Genomic DNA, 21,049 nt, shown 5'->3' with positions numbered 1-21,049 from the left:
AGTTAGCTTGAATGGTCTATAATTCCCTGGGTTCTCTTTTTTCCCTTTTTAAAGATAGATACTATGTTGGCCCTTCTCCAGTCATCTGAGACCTCACCATCCTCCATGAGTTCTCGAAGATAATTGCTAATGGTTCAGAGATTGTTTCAGCTAGTTCCTTAAGTGCCGTAGGATGAATTTCATCAGGCCCTGCTGACTTGAGTACATCTGAATCATCTAAATAGTCTTTAACCTGTTCTTTACCTATTTTAGATTGTGTTCCTTCCCCCTTGATGTTAATGTAATTGTGTGAAGCATCTGGTTACAACTAACCTTTTTAGTGAAGGCTGAAGCAAAATAGGCATTAAATACCTCAGCCTCCTTGTTTTCATCTGTTTTTTCTCCTTTTATCTTCACCCAGAGAGTTTCCATTGGTCTGCCTTTCATTTTCTTCTGGACTTTGTGACAAGAGTACATACTTTTGATGTATAATGCAACACCTCCTCCCTTTTCCCACAGACTGTCCTTCCTGAACATGTTATCCCCCTCTGTAGCACTATTCTGCACCAAAAAATCAAAAATTCTGCGCACAATATTGGAAAATTCTGCAAAATTTTGCAAACTTTATTTGTCAAAATAACATTATTTAATCACACCAATTTAAATGATTTTGGGATTTTATTTCAAAATACCTGTCAGCAAGTATGTCTGTATAAATCCCCCCAGAAGTAGGGAGTTAAAGAAATCCCTATGACAACCCAGTTCCTGTTTTTCTGCCCCCTCCTCATCAGAGCCCAGCCGGGGGGAGGAGGGGCAGACATTCACACCCTCTCCCCCCAGAGTTCAGCCATGCCCCCCTCCAGACCCTCTACCCCACAGAGGCCAGCTGCAAGGCCTCCCCACCCCCGGCCCAGACACTCACACCACTTACCCCCCAAAAGCCAGGGATCCAGAGGATGAAACAGCCTGTTGCTATGTCCCGGGCTTACACAGAGTTTCCTGAACACTGCCGCCTCTTTCCTTCAGGGCATGCTGGGAACTGCAGCTGCTAAAACCCCTCCAGTCAAGTTCCCCTCCCCCAGCCTTGTCTTCTATTTGCGAGTGGGGCTCTGTGGGTTCAGCAGCCCCTAGTGGTGACCAACATCTCTGCATCCCATTTCTGTGGGGGAAACAAGAAATTCTGCAAAATTCTGCATTGTGCAGTGGTGCAGAATTTCCCCAGGAATAAACATGGCCTGCCTAACTGGTAATTGAAAATTAGAAGTGATCAAAATGTTTTCAGTGAAATATGTTGTTGAAAAATGCAGTTCTGCTGGAAATTTTTGTTGTGGAAATTTTTCAGTTTTTGACTGAATTTCAAATGACTTTTTAAAATCAATGTTTTTATTCAAAATTGTGGGAAAATATCCCACTTTTTTTCTCCAGAAAAGGTGGAAAGTGAAACAAAGTGGAAAAACCTGAACATTCTAACTGGACATGAAATATTTTCATTTCAGGAAAATTGTAAAAAATCATGAAAATTTTAAAATGAAACAATCTATTTGCTTTTGAGGATATTCTTCATTAGAAACAACAAACTTGGACCAGCTCTATTTCTGGTACTGACAAACTAAACACAAGTATGGAATGTATGCAAATCTATGGCATGTACTATGATAAGTTAATTGCGCATGTGATGTGATTTTGTCACACAAATGTTAATCTACAGTTCCGAAAGTCTTAGCCAAATGCTCAAACATGCAATCTTTTTCAGGCAACATGTTTCAAACAGACGTTAACTGAGATAATAAATATAATATATTTGACAGTTGCTCATACCTAAGAAAGCCTGTAGATATTATTGGTAAACAGGTCAATGTAGAAAGATTTCAAAAAAGGAATTTGAACAAAGAGAGGGATTGTGCTTGATGCATGGGGAAATGTAAACTTTTCCATCAAAGCCATTACATTATCCTCCTTCAAATCTCTCCTTAAAACTTAGCTATGCAATGAAGTCTACAAAACACTCTACAATAACTAGACAGTTGCTGTGCTGTGAGCACTGCTTTTATTATTTATTATATTATTATTAATTATCATTATTATAATTTGTACAACTGTATCACCTAGGAGCCCTAGTCATGAACCAGGTCCCCATTGTGCTAGGAATTACTGCACTACTCAAAAGTGTCCATTACCTTTTCCTCCCCAGTATTGTCTGTTGTATCCTGTATTCTCTCAGCTTAGGCCTGGTCTACACCTACAATTTAGGTCAACCTGACTACATTTCTCTGGGCTGCGAAAACTTTCATGCTCTCTGCAACATAGTTAGATCAACCCAACCACTCACTGTAGATACCATTAGGTTGACAGAATAATTTTTCTGTTGACTTAACTACAGCTTTTCGAGGGGATAGAGTTACTAAAGTGATGGAGACCTCTTCCATATCTGAAGTATGAGTCTACACTATAGTGCTTCAGCAGCTTCAATGCTCCCGCTGTAGCCCTTGTAGTGTAAACATGCCACCATATTTAGGCCCTGATCCCACAAAGACCTATTCACAGTGCATAAAGCTAAGGACATGCATAAAGTTTTCTAAGATCAGGGCCTTAGAGTTTAAAATATTTAAGGCAAGGACAATATTTTCATTATGTGCTTGTACAGGATGTAGTGCATGTGGTCCTAAGTCCTCGGAGGGGTCTGGAGTCACTACTGAAATACCAATAGTAATTGATGATAATTTTCAAAATGTGTGGAGCAGCATGAAAGAAGGTATCGAGCTGATAACAGAAGGAGACAAAAGAATCAGCAGGAAGACAGAGTTTTATTGTTGACTGCATCCCAATACAGCATTACACTGAATACCCACACAGTTTGAAACTGGGTAAACCAACTTCAACCAGGCCTGTATTCTTTAGTTTGAAAGTTATCTTCCCCTTAAATTTCTGTATTCAGGCAGTCACATATAGCATACAAGAGTTATAACCTATGAAGTCATGGAATGTTTTAAATCACTGCTGGCAAGTGAGATTTCAAAAGGAGAATATTATATTTATTGGAGTTTTCTTAATGTCACTCTTCAAGCAAAAAAGTAAAATTGAGAAAAAACAAGGAAGTCTGACAACTTACCTTATTTAATTAAAATAATGTAAATATTTTATTTTGAATTTGTATTTCTTGAAATAACTATGTTTATTCAGTAACTTAAATTTCAAGAAATACTCAAAGCATATTTTCATTTTCAAGAACCTCTCCCCAAACAATGAATTAAATCAGAAAATTTAGTGACCATCAAAGACATTTAAAAATGAATAGCAGAAAATTATGACATCTCTCCATTGGGAACTGGATGCTCTAACATATTATGAAATATTGTATATGAATTGTTTCATGATGCTTCTTACATTTTAAGGAGAGTTTCTGCTAACTAGTGTTTCTTGGAATAAGTTCAAATCAGTATCTGCACTTCTTGGCATTGAAACAGTCTGTCTGATGAGTAATGAAGTTTAAAAGGTCAGAAAAACATGTTAAGGATACCTATACAACTGGAACCACATTAATATGCAAAGATATGGCATATCATTTAAGTCAAGTATTAGAAATAATTGCAGTTATTTGCACAATTTATGGAAGGTGGTTTTCCCAGCATGGACCAGTAAGATTTTTTCAGTGGTCTATTTACTATGTACTTGCAGAGTAGTCAAATATTGCAGGAGCCACAAAGCTTGATTTTATTTACATCATTTCTCATTTACCTGGGTTTTACAGTGGTGTAAATTCATTGACTTTAGGGAGGTTGACTCCAATTTACACAGGTCTAAGTCAAATTGGAATAGGACCCAGTCTCTTGATAGGCAAGGCTGGTAGAACCATTCATTATTAAGTAGAACTTGTAGGAAAATTTCCAACAGAAAACTGTTCCCTCTGAAAATGCTGATTCCATGAAATCAAAATATTTCATGGGAATCTATCAAATGTGTTTACATTTTTGCAAAAAATTATCAAAACATTTTGTTAATCAGAAAAAAATTCAATATCAAATACATGTGAGGAAATGGGGATCTGTACATTGACTTGTTATGTAAAGAAGAAGTTGAAATTCACTAAATACATGATTTACAAAGTATTCACCTGCTCCATTTATGACCCCTTCTTGACCTTTTCATCCCTGCTTTCTTCCCTTCCCATCAAGGAGTGTGATGCTGATAATCCTGTATGGGTATGCAAGAGAGCAGAGGGCTCAAGAAGCTTTCTTCCTGATACAAGGCATAGTGTGTTTAGGCAGTGGAGGTGTTATTCCAGATTAGTGCCACCAGGAACCCCATTATTCCAGATTATGCGAGAAGGAGCTAGAGGGCTCTACATTGCAGTAATCCCTGAAAGAAGTCTCTGGAAGAGAGAGAAAGGGAATTGTATGCATGGAGGCCATTCATCCCCACCACTCTACACCCCTTCTGCATTGTCCCTGATCTGTTTAGGATTGGTTAACCCACTTTCAAAGCTAATTTACACAGAAGTAGAGACCTCATTCCCATATAACAGGACTTGGTCCTATTAAGGACTGTGGTTTTTCTCCTAATGTTTGCCAAATGGATGAGGAAAGTCATATAGGAGGACAAAAATCCACAGTGTCTTACTGAAGTGCCTAAAGACCTGTTGTAATAATTTGGTGTAAAAATGTACCCTAATGGTCAGCTCAACTGGGGGAAGTGAATAAACATTTATAAAATGTCACAATAATCTACAACAAAAAAAAGTATATGGGGAAAATGTGAAAAAAAGGGAGACAGAAAGACTGAATTAGTCTAAACAAGAAGGTCTACAGATATAACTCAAGGACTATGTTAAAATCATGTCAGGTAAACAAGAGACTTGTGGGACTGGAAATCAGTAGACCAAAATTGATGTGTTAGAAACTAAATGGTGAGGGGATGGGCTATTCCACCCATCACTCACCTTTTGGGGTACTCAAAAAGATTTGTGGGGGGAAAACTGACAATCGCAGATGCTGGCTGACAAGCAAAAGAACAGGAGTGAGTTTACTATGGTACAAAGCAGACTGAAGTCTCTGTTCACCATACCCCACACCTTATTTAATACTGGACAATTCCAGGGTCACTTTAATACTGTTGACTCTTTGGGCCCAAATATGCCATCAAAATTAACAAAATAGGCAACTAATAAGATTGGGACCCTATTGTTCTAGGCACTAGATAAAGTGAGAGACAGTCCCAGACAAGAACAATCTAAATAGGCAAGATAATAGAGTGGTGGGGGGGAAAGCTCTATGAGAAATACGGTAATTAAAATTGTCTGCTTAACGTTTCCACTGCAGAAAATGATTCATTAATTAAACAACAACAGCAAATCCTTGGAAATGTAAACCACTCCTTATTCCTAAACCCTATTTAATAAAATAGCGCTCCATGCTTCTTACTTTATTTCCTGCCCACATATTACATGTTTTCTGTCTAGAGTTCTCTTGGATTTGTAACATACGACAGAGCATCAGCATTAAAGAGCCCATTATGCATAATTAAAATATGTAAATAGTGCCTGTCTTAATAAAACAACATAACATAAAATTCAGTAAATTATTAATACCTCAGGTTTACAGAAGGGGATCAGCTTGATCCTTCTTCATCCCTAGAGATTTAGGAAACTTCATATTATGATAGCCCTATATGCCCCATGTTAATAAAACCAAGTTTCTCAGCATTCCCAGAAGTTTTGTGGTACAATATTATATACAGTCAGGACAGTTATAAGTATTTCCTTTATTACCTGATATAAATAATTATACAAATGATTCAAACTTTTCCCTTTACATTCAGATGTCTTTTTTTAAATAAAGTTTACTTATAGTTCAAGTGTCAGAGTTCATGCCACTTGTCCCTTTTATTCTGAGTGAGGTGACCATTTGTCCTATAACTATCTAGTAGATTTTTCAGCTAGAGTATTAGGTGTCAAATTACAAATTGTGTGTTCAGCATTCAGATGGGAAACTAGGTAGTGATACCATGATGATGGGTGACTTTGTATACACTTGGTGGATGCATAAATAGATGATAAATACAGAGAAAGCAAAAGTACTAAAGGGTTCAACAATGGATTCACTGTTGAATTATAAATTAATAAAAGAAAAATGTCCTGAGTTATTTTATTCTTTAAAAAAAATTCCTCTACATAGAGTTAAATATTTTTATGCATTTAATTTGCTTTATATTCTGGAAAAAAAATCAAAGCACCATATCTGTACAAATCAACTGTGCAAAGCAGTGAGCTGAGTCAAAGAGAATTCATAATGACTAATGGTCACACTATCATTTAAATTGGGATTAAATCATGATAAATTATAGTGGAAAACACCTGGCTGGCAGATTAATACATCACAATCAGTGTCATGCCAATTAATTTCTACAGAATAATGGGGCACATCATAATATTGGGACATGTCAATTGTTACATAAATAATAATCTATAAATATTGGGACTAACTCTGCCCTGTTTGGCACTGCAAGTGGGAGCTGAGATGCTGCTGGATGCATTCTTTACTCCAGAAATCTTGCTGGCTCTGGCAGTTTTGCATCAAGGAGAGCTGGGGAGATGGAGAGTGGGGCACACTTTATTACTATTGCAATAGCAATAGTGTCAATCTCTGATTAGTGTGTGCTGCTGACAGCACCACACACCCTGAGGGGACTGGACACCTCCTCTAAGAAGTAAACAAAGCCAACCATAATGTGTAGGGTCACTACAGTACGTACATGTCCCTTTCCTATAGTTCTTTTGAGTGCTAACGTGCTTGACTTGATGGGTACCCATTCAGGTGACTAGCCTGAGTAGGGTGACCAGACAGCAAATGTGAAAAATCGGGATAGGGGATGAGGGGTAATAGGAGCCTATATAAGAAAAAGACCCAAAAATCGGGACTGTCCCAAAAAATTCAGGACATCTGGTCACCCTACATCTGAGCCCCCACCGGTGTTGCTATGCTGACAAACCCTGCTTGCAGAAGGAGAAACCTCCCAACCTCTCTCCTCGCACAGTAAATAACTGCAGCAGAGGGAAAGATCTAGCCCATTGTTTAGTAACCATATAAACTAAGAAAAGTACACAATTATATAAGTTATGAATATACTTGCTAAGTCTTATACTTCTAGATCTCTTTTTAAATACTACCTCATAGCTAAACAGTGCTCATTTGAGATTTTCTGTGTGTGTGTGCGTGCTTGGACTGAATTTACTTTCTTTCTAGCAACAAGCAAACCCAGAAGGGTTTAGTTAAACATCTGGGCCAGGTGGAGACCAGCACAGTTCCTCTGTTTACACCCGCTGAAAATCTGACCCATCTGCATACTTATTTGCCCCAAGGCAAAAAAAAAAAAAAAAATCTTACAACCAAGTTTTCTTGTTAAATTTCTGGTGCCTACTGGCTCCAGTCACCAACTGAATGCCACGTGATCATCCTTAGTGGTGCTTCAGCTCTGTGCTCAGGTGAAACCGGGAACTACACACAAACAAAAATGTGAAAAATACAAACAACGCAGAACCCTACAACTTGTTGAACTCACGCAGACACCTGTGCTAGAGTCCCATTGAAATCTACAGGGCTTGATGCAGATGCAAGAATTCACCTGTGCACAAACTGCAGCATCATGACCAGAGTCAATCAAACCCTTTCCAAGCTCAAAAGAGATACAAATGAAGTTTGCCTTAAGCTCTGGATAGAGAAAGGCCCCAAACCAATTTCTGGATGTGAACACATATGCTGAGGGGGAGTTTTGGAATCTGAATTCAGGCCTGCATCTGAATACTGCAGCCGCTGCATCCTCCTACTGTGTAATGGTCTGAACTGGATGCCAACATCTGAGAACTTTAGAGTTTTGAAATTGAGATTTGGATCCACATTTTGTGGCTTAGGACTATTTCTAGTTTTGAGTGTAGCTTTGGTTCTCTTCTTATTTTCTGGAGATCTATTCACCTGTTTCTAGGTCTTTCCCTCTCCCTTCCCACTGATCTACTATCCACTTCTTCCTTTCAATTGCAGCAGGGGCTTGTGACCTATTTTACACACCAATGCAGGGAAATAAGGGGGCATAAGATGCTCCTTTACTCCTTTGCATGAGCTACTCATATCATCCGTCACAGCAGGAGGGAAGAAGCATCCATGGGGCACCTACTCCCCCTTCAACATAGGCAGAGCAGGAGTTTGTTGGCATGAGTGGGGAGTAGGCAGAGCCAATGCAGCAACCTGTACAAATGAGCTGGCAGAGAGGTGTTAGGAGCCTAAGATAGAGCCAGTACAGACTACATCCCCTTCAAACAAGGAGGAATTAAGGATCATACACTGACTCTTTGAATCATAATATAGTACCTGGCAAGCACATGCATGTGTTGTCTCTTATTCAGAGTTTGTGGCAAAGCTACAATCTAGCCTTAAATTCTGTCTTATTTCACACATTTAATTTTTGAAAGACAAAGTGGGTGAGGTAATATCTTTTATTGGACCAACTTCTGTTGGTGAATGAGACAAGCTTTCAAGCTACACAGAACTCTTCTTCCGGCCTGGGAAAGGTACTCAGAGTGCCACAGCTAAATACAAGATCAAATAGGTAGTTTAGCATAGGTATTTAGCACATATTCTAAAGGGACCATTCAAGGTTAAGTGGCCCATTAATACCCCCCTAGTCATAGGACAAAAAGGGGGGGTTAGTGGGTTAATGATTGATAATAAGTCATTATAGCTTTTGTCATAAACAGTCAATATGTCTCTACTGAAATTGGTCAAAATGGGGTGGTTTTTCCATGTAAATTTTGTCATTTTGGCAGAATTTTGAATAATGAAGGATTTCAGGTTATAGCTGAAATATTTCATTTTTGGTCAAAATATTTGAGGTTTCAGGGATTCAGTTTTTTGACCAAAAAATTGAAATTTTCAGTGGGAAGCAGACACTTCTCAAAAATTTTCATTTAGTCGGACTTCCACTCACAATCTTAAGGTAGAGATGAGGGCTGGTCAAAAAATTTCTGTCAAAAGTGTTTTTGATGGAAAATTTTTGACCAGCCCTCATCTTTACCTTAGGATTGTGAAAAATGTGTTAAACATGGAAATAATGTGCCACTTCACTATATTCCTGTATCGCAAGTAGAGAAGTGCTGTGATTGGGTGATTTATCCCTGGTACAACATTATAATATCTTTTCTCTAATGGTATATGCATGTTGCAACACGTTATTGCATTGCCAAATTTTATTTCACATTATTAAAAACAAAATTTGATGATAAAATTTGACAACCTCCAAGTATTACCAATTTTCTGTCTCCTGATGCTAAGTAATTCCATGACATATTAGTAACTTATTTATCATACTATTGTTAACCCAGTTCATTAATATGATGTGACATTCACTAATTTGATATTGTGCTACACTATCTGATATCTCATTATTGAATTTCAGACGTTATTAGCATTGTCGGTCTTTGTTAACACCAGAGGAGTATTTTGAATATGGCCAGATGGTAACTTTTGACCTGATTTTGGTAAGAGGTGAGTTTCACACACATACACTCACACACACACACACACACATTTTAAAAGCAGAATAATGTCAACATAAGGCATTTTGAGTTAACTGAGAAAGTGCCAAAACACAGTGCAAAGATTGGCATTTTTAAACTTTAATAGTCAAGCAAATATATGCAAAAGGGTGATGATGTTTTTGTATTATGCCAGGTTTCAGAGTAACAGCCGTGTTAGTCTGTATCCGCAAAAAGAAGAACAGGAGTACTTGTGGCACCTTAGAGACTAACAAATTTATTAGAGCATAAGCTTTCGTGGACTACAGCCCACTTCATCGGATGCATATAGAATGGAACATATATTGAGGAGATATATATACACACATACAGAGAGCATAAACAGGTGGGAGTTGTCTTACCAACTCTGAGAGGCCAATTAATTAAGAGAAAAAAAAATTAATGGACACAAATCTGACATCAGGAATCAAAATACTCAAAAACCAGTGGGAGAACACTTTAACCTGTCTGGTCATTCAGTGACAGACCTGCGGGTGGCTATATTACAACAGAAAAACTTCAAAAACAGACTCCAAAGAGAGACTGCAGAGCTAGAATTGATATGCAAACTAGACACAATCAACTCCGGTTTGAATAAGGACTGGGAATGGCTGAGCCATTACAAACATTGAATCTATCTCCCCTTGTAAGTATTCTCACACTTCTTATCAAACTGTCTGTACTTGGCTAGCTTGATTATCACTTCAAAAGTTTTTTTTTCTCTTAATTAATTGGCCTCTCAGAGTTGGTAAGACAACTCCCACCTGTTTATGCTCTCTGTATGTGTGTATATATATCTCCTCAATATATGTTCCATTCTATATGCATCCGATGAAGTGGGCTGTAGTCCACGAAAGCTTATGCTCTAATAAATTTGTTAGTCTCTAAGGTGCCACAAGTACTCCTGTTCTTCTTTTTGTATTATGCATTATTATTTGGATAGCACCAGCATCATGCTAGTTTCCAAAGACAGGTAATAAGGCTAGTCCCTTCCCTCAAATACTTACAATCTAAGGCCCCAATCCTGTAAGTTGAAATCCATGACCTAAGTGATTGCATGGAGTTCCACTGACTTAAATTTGGATCCACGTGGATGCAGGAGTCAGCCTGAACATTCATTTGCACTTATCAGGGCCTAAGTAGAGAGAACATACAAACTAAGGCTCCATTGCTACATATTGTTGGGTTTGTGTGGATTTCTTTGCCCATATGAAGCTCCTTGACTTCAGTAGGCTTCAAACATACAGCAGTCAGTCCATGCACAAGAAGCTGTCACATCAGAACTCCAGGTAGGGAATGCAAAGCATGAAAAGGGAATGACAAATATGCAAGATATTTAAATGTAGGATGACACAAATATTGATTATTTTCTTCCCCTGGTCATCTGTCAGCCCTATCCCCCACAAAATCAATGTGACTGTTTTTCAGAATGAAGATTTTTACTGTTTTTGTATAAATTCAGGAGAATTGTTGCCAGGAAGGTTGCTGAAATTTTTGAGAGAGACAAGGTGGGTGAGGTAATATCTTTTATTGGACCAATGTCTGTTGGTGAAAGTGAGACAAGTTTTTGAACTACACAGAGCTCTTCTTCAGATCTGGGAAAGGTACTATGAGTGTCACAGCTAAATACGAAGTCAAACAGGTAGTTTAGCATAGAATATATGCTAACTATTTATGCTAAACTACCCATTCAACCTTGTATTTAGCTGTGACACTCTTAGTACCTTTTCCAGACCTAAAGAAGAGCTCCGTATAGCTCAAGTGAATCAGTGGAATTTGAATGTTTGAAAGCTCAAAAAGGTACATTTTTGGTGCAAAGTATAACCTGCAGATGCACAGTCAGTATTTAATAAGTAATAACATTTGGTGACTACACTGAATATAGTGGTTATTTTCCAAATATGTTAGGGAGGTTGTGAAATAATTCAACTGAATATAGAGAGGGATTACAAGGAGATCCTCCTTTGTATCATTTCCATATGCAGCATATTTTATTTCCCTTATCCTATATATGTGAGTAGTGGAGGATGGATTTTGATTTCTGTAGGAATTTCTAAATGCAGGTTATAATACCTGATCATCAACTTCACCACAGGAGGATGTTACACAGATTGAAGTGGTCTACTTGGGATGTTAATCAGAGGGCTTGGCTACACTCGAAACTCCAAAGCGCTGCCGCGGGAGCGCTCCTGCGGCAGCGCTTTGAAATGCGAGTGTGGTCAGAATGACATGTGTATATGTGTATATAAACAGATAAGTGGTCGCTGCAGGTACTCCACCTCCCCGAGGGGATTAGTTTACAGCTGGGACACTGTTTACACCGGCGCTTTACAGCGCTGTAACTTGCAGGGCTCAGGGGGGTGTTTTTTCACACCCCCGAGTGAGAAAGTTGCAGCGCTGTAAAGGGCCGGTGTAGCCAAGGCCAGAGACTGAGTGCTGCCAACTCCAGATTACCTTGTTACCAAATGGAATGCAAAGACGTTTTCCTTTTTCTGTAAAATGTTTTCCCATAGATGCAAAGTTTTACCACAGGACATGGGACATGACTGAGAGTGACCTTTGATTCCCTAAAGTGCTACCAGAGTATATTTTGTCTAAGGTGACATTACTTGTAACTAATTAGTTAATTGGGTTTGAAAAATGAGATTTTTTTATTCATATTGTAGCCTGTTTTGTTAGACGGGAGGTTTTTTATGTGATCCATACTGGGATGCTGTGAACTGTTTACTCCTGTTCTCAGAATGACATGTGTATATGTGTATATTACCTGCTTGTTATTTGCATAGTATATAAACAGATAAGTTGTTCTACAGAAAATATAGGACCTGTCATAAAGAGTTGACTGTCTCATGACCAATCCTGCTAGGTGCTGAAAAATCTCAGCTCCCCCTGAAGTCACTCAGCAGTTGCATTGTAGAATGGGCTCAACACCTCATAAGATTAGATTGTAAAACGGGCCCTCCTCTGGGCAACTACAGACTACTACAGCAGTGCAAAAATCTAGCTATATTTGACCTCTCTGCCTCCTGACTTTTATCTTTCTACCTGACCCTGATGAGATAGAGGGGAAGAGGAAGACGGAGCAGTGGAGATGCTGTTAGAAGAATGAGAAAAGAGCAGGAAGGGTAGGGAACCGCCATACTCCTAGATACTCAGCAGGGCACTCTCTAGTGGTGATGCTGCGGGAGTATGGTCAATGTCTCCATCTAAAAATCACTCCCCTTGTTTCTCTGTATGCTTAGAGCCATTTGCCTGGACAGTCACTTCTCTGGTACCACAGGGGCACAGAGACAGCATACAGCACCAATGGATTTTTCCCCATGGTGGCACTCTGTACCTCAAAGCAGCACCTTGGAACCCCCATATCCACTCATCATATAATTATGATATATTTCATGCAAAGCATACCATGTAAGATATCATATAAAAGGTCATGATCTGCTGAAACCCATTGTTCTGTCCAAATATGTATATCATTAGTGTGTATGAAGTTATGAGATTTTGCTGTATAGTTGTTATTGAAATATGTTGTAAGTTTGAGAGTCTCTACTGCTATGTGGTGATCCACTCCCTGGAGGTTGTTAAGTGACCATTAATCAGCAGGGGGGTTGTAAACAAGGGATTTACAATACTGTAAGAGGGCTGCACAAGCATCACACAATGGGGGATTGCTCAACTCTGTGACTCAGCAAAGCCCACTAGGACATGTCTGGGCTAGTGTTTCCCAGGCACATGGACTGAGGGTATACAATAGGCAACAGTGGCATCATGCCTTGGCTTTCCCCTCCCCCATCTATGCTGGAAGCAACATGAATGCTGGGAAGCCAAAAACTTGAACTGAGGAAACTGGTCCTTGGCTTAAAAGAAGAAGCCTGTGTATTAAGAACTATAACATCTAGTGGGCTGAGAAATCTGCTTGATCCAAATGCTGCCCAGTCTAATAAGGTTTAAGATTTAGACTGTGCGATTATCTTTTATTTTTTTGGCAACTATCTCTGACCTTTTGTGCCTATCATTTATAATCACTTACAATCTTTCTGTAGTTAATAAATCTGTTTAATGTTTTACCTAAAACAGTGTGTTTTGGTTGAAGTGCTTGGGAAACATCAGATCAGTTTACAAAGACATGTGTGTGCTCTCCACATTGACAGAGGGGCAGACTGGGTAACAAACGTACACTGGTCAGGCTTCTGACCAGGGCAAGACATATTCTGGGGATGCAAGGCTGGGGGTTTGGGATATTTCCTGGTGCCTTTTTCTGTGTGATTCATGTGTGGCTCAGGGAGCATTCATGCAATTTAACTAGGTGTGGGGCTCCACATGTTTTTGTGCTTAGTGATAACAGCGCCCAGAGGGGTTTGCTACTTTTCACTAGTAAAGCATTGTGAGAGAGAGCCCAGGTGGAGAGTTAAGGGGGCACAGCAGTACCCCAATCCTAGGTTGTACTCTGGGGATCCCATCACACCCAACTCCCTCTCGAAATGGATTCTTCTGGGAAGTGCACTTGTACTAACAAACTCTTTTATACTCAAGCTCACTTTATATCAAGTATCAGGGGGTAGCCGTGTTAGTCTGTATCCACAAAACCAACAAGGAGTCTGCTGGCACCTTAAAGACTAACAGATTTATTTGGGCATAAGCTTTCGTAGCTAAAAAGCCTCACTTCTTCAGATGCATGGAGTGAAAGGTACAGTTGCAGGCATTATATAATGACACATGAAGAGAAGGGAGTACCTCACAAGTGGATAACCAGTGTTGAGAGGGCCAATTCAATCAGGGTGGATGTAGTCCACTCCCAATAATAGATGAGGAGGTGTCAATTCCAGGATAGGCAAAGCTGCTTTTTAAATGAGCCAGCCACTCCCAGTCTCTATTCAAGCCTAAATTAATGGTGCTAAATTTGCAAATGAATTTTAGTTCTGCTGTTTCTCTTTGAAGTCTGTTTCTGAAGGTTTTTTGTTCAAGAATAGTTACTTTTAAATCTGTTATAGAATGTCCAGGGAGATTGAAGTGTTCACTTACTGGCTTTTGTATGTTACCATTCCTGATGTCCGATTTGTGTCCATTTATTCTTTTACGTAGGGTCTGTCTGGTTTGGCCAATGTACATGGCAGAGGGGCATTGCTGGCACATGATGGTATATATCACATTAGTAGATGTGCAGATAAATGAGCCCTTGATGGTGTGGCTGACGTGGTTGGGTCCTCTGATGGTGTCGCTAGAGTAGATATGGGGACAGAGTAGGCAACGAGGTTTGCTACAGGGATTGGTTCCTGGGTTGGTGTTTCTGTGGTATGGTGTGTAGTTGCTGGTGAGTATTTGCTTCAGGTTGGCGGGCTGTCTGTAAGCAAGGACTGGCCTGCCTCCCAAGGTCTGTGAAAGTGAGGGGTCACTTTCCAGGATAGGTTGTAGATTGTTGATAATGCGCTTGAGAAGTTTTAGCTGGGGGCTGTACGTGATGGCCAGTGGTGTTCTGTTATTTTCCTTGTTGGGCCTGTCCTGTAGTAGATGGTTTCTGGGTACCCATCTCGCTCTGTCAATCTGTTTCCTCACTTCCCCAGGTGGGTATTATAGTTTTAAGAATGCTTGATAAAGATCTTGTAGGTGTTTGTCTCTGTCTGAGAGATTGGAGCAAATTCGGTTGTATCTTAGGGCTTGGCTGTCGACAATGGATCATGTGATGTGTCCTGGATGAAAGCTGGAGGCATGTAGGTAAGTATAGCAGTCAGTAGGTTTTCAGTATAGGGTGGTGTTTATGTGACCATCACTTATTTGCACTGTAGTGTCCAGGAAGTGGATCTCTTGTGTGGACTGGTCCAGGCTGAGGTTGATGGTGGGGTGGAAACTGTTGAAATCCAGGTGGAATTCTTAAAGGGCCTCCTTTCCATGGGTCCATATGATGAAAATGTCATAATGTAGCACAAGTAGAGGAGGGGTGCTAGGGGACAAGAGCTGAGGAAGCATTGTTCTAAGTCAGCCATAAAAATGTTGACATACTGTGGGACCATGCGGATACCCCATAGCAGTGCCACTGACTTGAAGGTATAAATTGTCCCCAAATCTGAAATGGTTGTGGGTGAGGACAAAGTCACAAAGCTCAGCCACCAGCTTGCTGTGGCCTCATCAGGGATACTGTTCCTGACAGCTTGTAGTCCATCCTCCTGTGGAATATTGGTGTAAAGAGCTTCTACATCCATGGTGGCCAGGGTGGTGTTTTCAGGAAGATCACCAATGCATTGTAGTTTCCTCAGGGAGTCGGTGGTGTCTCAAAGATAGCTGGGAGTGCTGGGAGTGTAGGGTCTGAGGAGAGAGTCCAAATAGCCAGATAATCCTGCTGTAAGAGTGCCAATGCCTGAGATGATGGGGCATCCAGGGTTTCCACGTTTATGGATCTTAGGTAGCAGATAGAATACCCCTGGTTGGGGTTCTGGGGGTGTGTCCGTGTAGATTTGTTCCCGTGCTGTAGCCAGGGGTTTCCTGAGCAGATGGTGTAGTTTCTTTTGGTATGCCTCAGTGGGATCAGAAGATAGTGGCCTGTAGAATGTGGTGTTGGAGAATTGCCTGGTGGAGGTTTTTTACGCACGAAAGCTTATGCCCAAATAAATCTGTTAGTCTTTAAGGTGCCACCAGACTCCTTGTTGTTTTTATATCAAAATACACCAACTCTGCTGATGTATAATGATATTGAAATGAGTGTCTCTTGCACACTGAGGAGAGAGAAGAATATGTAAGAAAATGTGAATAAAAATAGCGTGGGATTTACACCTTACACATCACCTCTGAACTTGGCCCATTTGATTCTCCAGATTTCTAAAGCATAGACAACAATATTTGGAAATAGAAAAAATATATATTAGTTTGCTATCCTGAGTTTCCAGCTATAAGGACACGAGAGAGTGACAGCAGCATACAAAGGCTCCTATGCAAAGTTCGCACTGAGCATTGTAAAACTATTTGAGTCCTTTTCTGTTTCATTGAGAAAAAAATATATGAAAACAGTGTCCAAATAGCATTGCTGTTTAAGGACTTGATTCAGCAAGGTACGTGAGTACCTGTGTAACTTTAAGCTCATGAGTATTAACTACAACAGGACAACTCACATGCTTACCATGTGCTTAAATATCTTGCTGATGGACCTAAACCCTATTCTAAAAAAATGTATGTCCCCATTTGGGTTCAAGAAATCTTTTTTCCCAGTAATTTTGCCCTCTCTTTATGACTTGTTTTCATACACTCATTAAAGTTCAGTGAAAAGAGATCAATTCAGCCCCCATTTATACACCGGTCTTTGTGCATGTAAATTACTTGCCTAAGTAAGGCTAGATTAGTTTAAACCTTAGTTGTGTCTACACATACCACCTGGATAGCAGGTTGTACAAAGGCACACTCTGGTACAACACCCTTGTATAACCTGCTGTTCAGTATACAAAAGAATGCAAGATCTGTTAGTGAGTGGCTTAAGAGGGCTGTGTAGGTACTTGCAGAGGCTCTTTGTACTTCGTGGACTTTCATTTTATAAGTGTATCACTTTGTCTGTGATTTCACTTATATGATGTGTGGAAGTATAAATGCAACATGGATTCCATATCTCAGAATACCTCATGTCTATTATCTTTTTATCTCACACTTTGCGTAGACCTGTAGACATACACTTTGGGGCAGATTCTGTGATCTGCTATGAGAAGCACAAAGTGGACAGATTCCAGCCGCATAGAATCTCACTCACACAGGAGAATACTCTATTGGCAAAAGTCTGGAGGAGGTAATGGAGCTGGTGCCTGTAGCACACATGTTCACCCTCTGACATAAGAGGAGTTGGGGGGATAAACTGGGACATTCCAGGAATGGGATAACGAGGGGTCATGATAGAGCTTCACCACAGCTATCCTGGACATTGTGCATAAGTTAGAGCAGGCTCATGTTGCTTTAACTTGTGTAATGCTGGGCATACGTTATCAGAGAGCTACAACTGTCTCCTTGGATATGAACAGAACTTGGAGGCAGTGGAGAAGTGAGGCCTTCATATAGTGTGTTATTGTATATGTTTTGATTATCTATTGATTTCAATGAAATGTCCATTTCAACTGACAGCACTATAATATGCATAAAGGCTCAGGGGTTATAGTGTAAGACTTCAGCTAAAAAACCCATAGGTTACACGTGTTTTTTTCTTCTATAGAAAGAGAAGGATTTGGTTTTAAGCTGACTAAAGACTGAAATAGATGTTTTCTGCCATTTTTGCAGATGCAGTCAACTTTCAAATCTGTTGGGCATTGTGGTAGATGCATAATGGGTTTTATGGAATGCTGCTTTTGCAGTTTATGAGCAGCATCTTATTAATGGTGGATAATAACGAGTGGTTTCCATTACATATATTTAAAAAAAAATCAATGTCAACACTTTTAAAAGAAAAGAAAACATTGCTTAACTTACAGAAGTAGTCTTCAGCTTTCGTGTGATTGCTTCATGTGGAAACACCTGTGGTTCAATCATTTCTTTTAAACAAAAGTAGAGTGCAGAGAAAAGATTGTAGATAATCACTCCATAATAAAACAGTGATGATACAACATACCAATCCTTTCTCTGACATCACATGATCCCTTTTGGACTTACTCCAAAGAAACCTTTTAATAGGGTGGAAAGAGGAATCAGATATCAGATGTCAACATCTGGGGAAATGAGTAGCCAACTTAAAGGCCCATGCATTCCACAGGGCTTTCTTAGGAGGTCTAGTGTTGTAAATAATGCCTACACTTCCATAGCTTTCCACTCTATCTGCAATTTTTCTTACATTCCACTGTTATCTGAGTTGAAGGTCTAAGACATATGTTACCATTAATATCCAACGCACCTTACCATACTCATCAATCAGATAGGACTGCCCATTGTATTGTATAAACATGGCCCAGCTGGCTTCTGGGTAATCACAACTCTTCTTTAGATGATCTTGCTACAAATCACCCAAGAAAGGCAGATCTTTTGTGAACAATGAGTACTGTATTACAGACACATACACACACACACACATCATTTTGTAGCTGCAGCCACAGGGGACAGGGAGACTGCTTGGCTGTGAGCATCTCCACTCAGGAAAACTCATCTAAATTATAGAGACTGAAAGAAACAGACCCTCCATGAGCTGCCACATGCTGAATGTAGACATTTTTAAAATCTATGACACAAAATGTAAAGGAAAGTGATATGTACAAAGCATCAGGAATACAAAATTTACACAAGGCAAAATATATTAGTCTTGTATTAATTGCCCCTGTTTTTGCAGAAACACAGCATTTTCACATTTATTTTTGCAGGAATCCCCAAGACTATTTAATACTCAAAACTCAAAGATTATTGAAATGTACCTCTAAATGATAAGATATTTGGTTCTTATTTGGGTATACTCACCATGCAGCTTAAGATTTCTACATTATAAACAGTATATTTCAAATAATATCTTTGGTTTGGTTAGTTTTGCTACAATGTATAAAAAATGACAGTGTAAACTGCAAATGTTTCCACGTTTCTTGTCATGTGTTACATACTTATGGGTGTCTTTTTATGTTAGACATTGTTCTTTCACCTCAGACCACCAATATAAAACCTTGGATTGAACTAATCACATTAAGAATTAGTCTGCCTCCTCCAGAGAAAAAAAATGCATATTCTCCGGTGAACACCTGTGAGCTGTTGAGTTTAATTGCGCTAGAGTCTGGTGATTCTGTATGAAGGGAGTGAGGTTTCATTGACTGACTGATTGCCTTTAAATTGCATTTCATTTTCTTTTCTCTTCCCATTATGGTTATGAAAAACTGCGGGTTAAAGGGATTAGGTACCTCAAAGGAGAGAAATCTTATGACTTGTCGGCTGAGCAAGATATGGTTCTTCCTAAACAATGTTGTTGTTGGTTTGTGGGTTTTTTTGTTTGTTTGTTTTGGGGAGTTTTTTGTATAAAAGATATCCTGTAGAAATTATTTTGGGTAAATTCTATGGCCTATGTTATACAGGAATTCAGACCTGATCATCACAATGGTCCCTTCTGATCTTGAATGTATGAAAGTATAAAACAAAGACATCCAGGACAAATTTATGCCTTCAGTTAAAGAGCATCTCAAGAGCAAGGTCGCTGAGAAATTAATTGGATTGATAGATCCATAAATGGGAAATTTAGAAAGACAAAGCCAAGAGCTACTGGTAGAGATGTTTATCCAGAAAGAACAACAAACAATACAGTAATATTATCAAAATGCTTCTTCATTCTAGGGCATCATTAAGATAGACTACTGTGCAGGAAGGTAAATGGATGTAAAATGACATAGCCCCATACTTGTTACAGGTAAAGGAAATCTGAGCATAAGTAATAGTGGTGGAAAGAATCAAGAAAAAAGGTGTGCTGTCATTAAAGAGTTACTAGTCACGACTCCATAGTTTAAGATTGGGTCTATTCTTTGTCCCAAATGATCTTAACAACAGAGTAACAGACTTTTCAAACTTTGCACATCTTTAAATATTGAACTCTTGTGCACAGACCCTTTTAGAATTATTTTTTTAATTAAGCTAAGTCATTAGCAACTGTTGTATCTAAGTTATAATTATATAGGCTCAGATCAACAAGTTCAGGTTACTCTTACAGGGTGCCATTGTGACATCAGAAGTAACTCAGCCACTCACCACCCTTCTATACAGCTAATCTGCATGCAATAATTCTATTGGTTGTAATAATTCAGCAGTATGAGGGAGACTAGACAGATATGTCAACAATTGTCATTAGGAGCTAATTTGACCCAACTGTCAGCCACTTCGCCCAGGGCTTCCAGGAGCCTAGGAAACCCTGAGAACACATTTAATTTCAGAAATACCCAAACATTCCCACTATGGTAACAACAATTCAGTATTTCTAAAACTAAATATTGTGAATTCTGCAAAAAAAAAAATCAAACTTTTGACCTTGTCATCCTGAAAGTTTACATGGAAGTAAAAATCAGATCCCAGCCAATTTTGCACTATACTCAGTTTGAAAGAAGTGACTCTGGATATCTTATTTCTTAGAGATAGATGTACTTTTTAAATTTTTATTTTACAATACTTGCTTCATTGTGGAAGTGGCAAGAATGAGAGAATATGGCCACTCTAAGCAAAAAGTGATTCTCTAATACAGTGGAAATTGTCATTTACTCCTTGATCCACATAGCTGAGTGCTAAAAGGGATTAAGTGAATTGGGAAGAATATTGTTTCAAATCCTAGTTAGTTTATATATAACTTAAATGGTAGACATGATCTGCTCTCTTATTAATTTACATATACTGCAAACTGGTATTTATTGTATAATACCTTATTTGGTTAAAAACCACCATCACATACAAACTGACACTATTGTTGACAGTCTTTGCAGGCAGACATCAGATTGAATTGATGTACTAACCTCATATCTATAGAGTTTGTTGCTCCAGAACCAGGTTGATGTATATTGGCATGAAGCAGCGATTCTATTTTCATACATTCATAATTTATAA

This window comes from Malaclemys terrapin, chromosome 3, assembly GCF_027887155.1.
Source record: "Malaclemys terrapin pileata isolate rMalTer1 chromosome 3, rMalTer1.hap1, whole genome shotgun sequence".
Lineage (NCBI taxonomy): Eukaryota > Metazoa > Chordata > Testudines > Emydidae > Malaclemys > Malaclemys terrapin.
Note: the sequence above shows the minus strand (reverse complement) of the source record.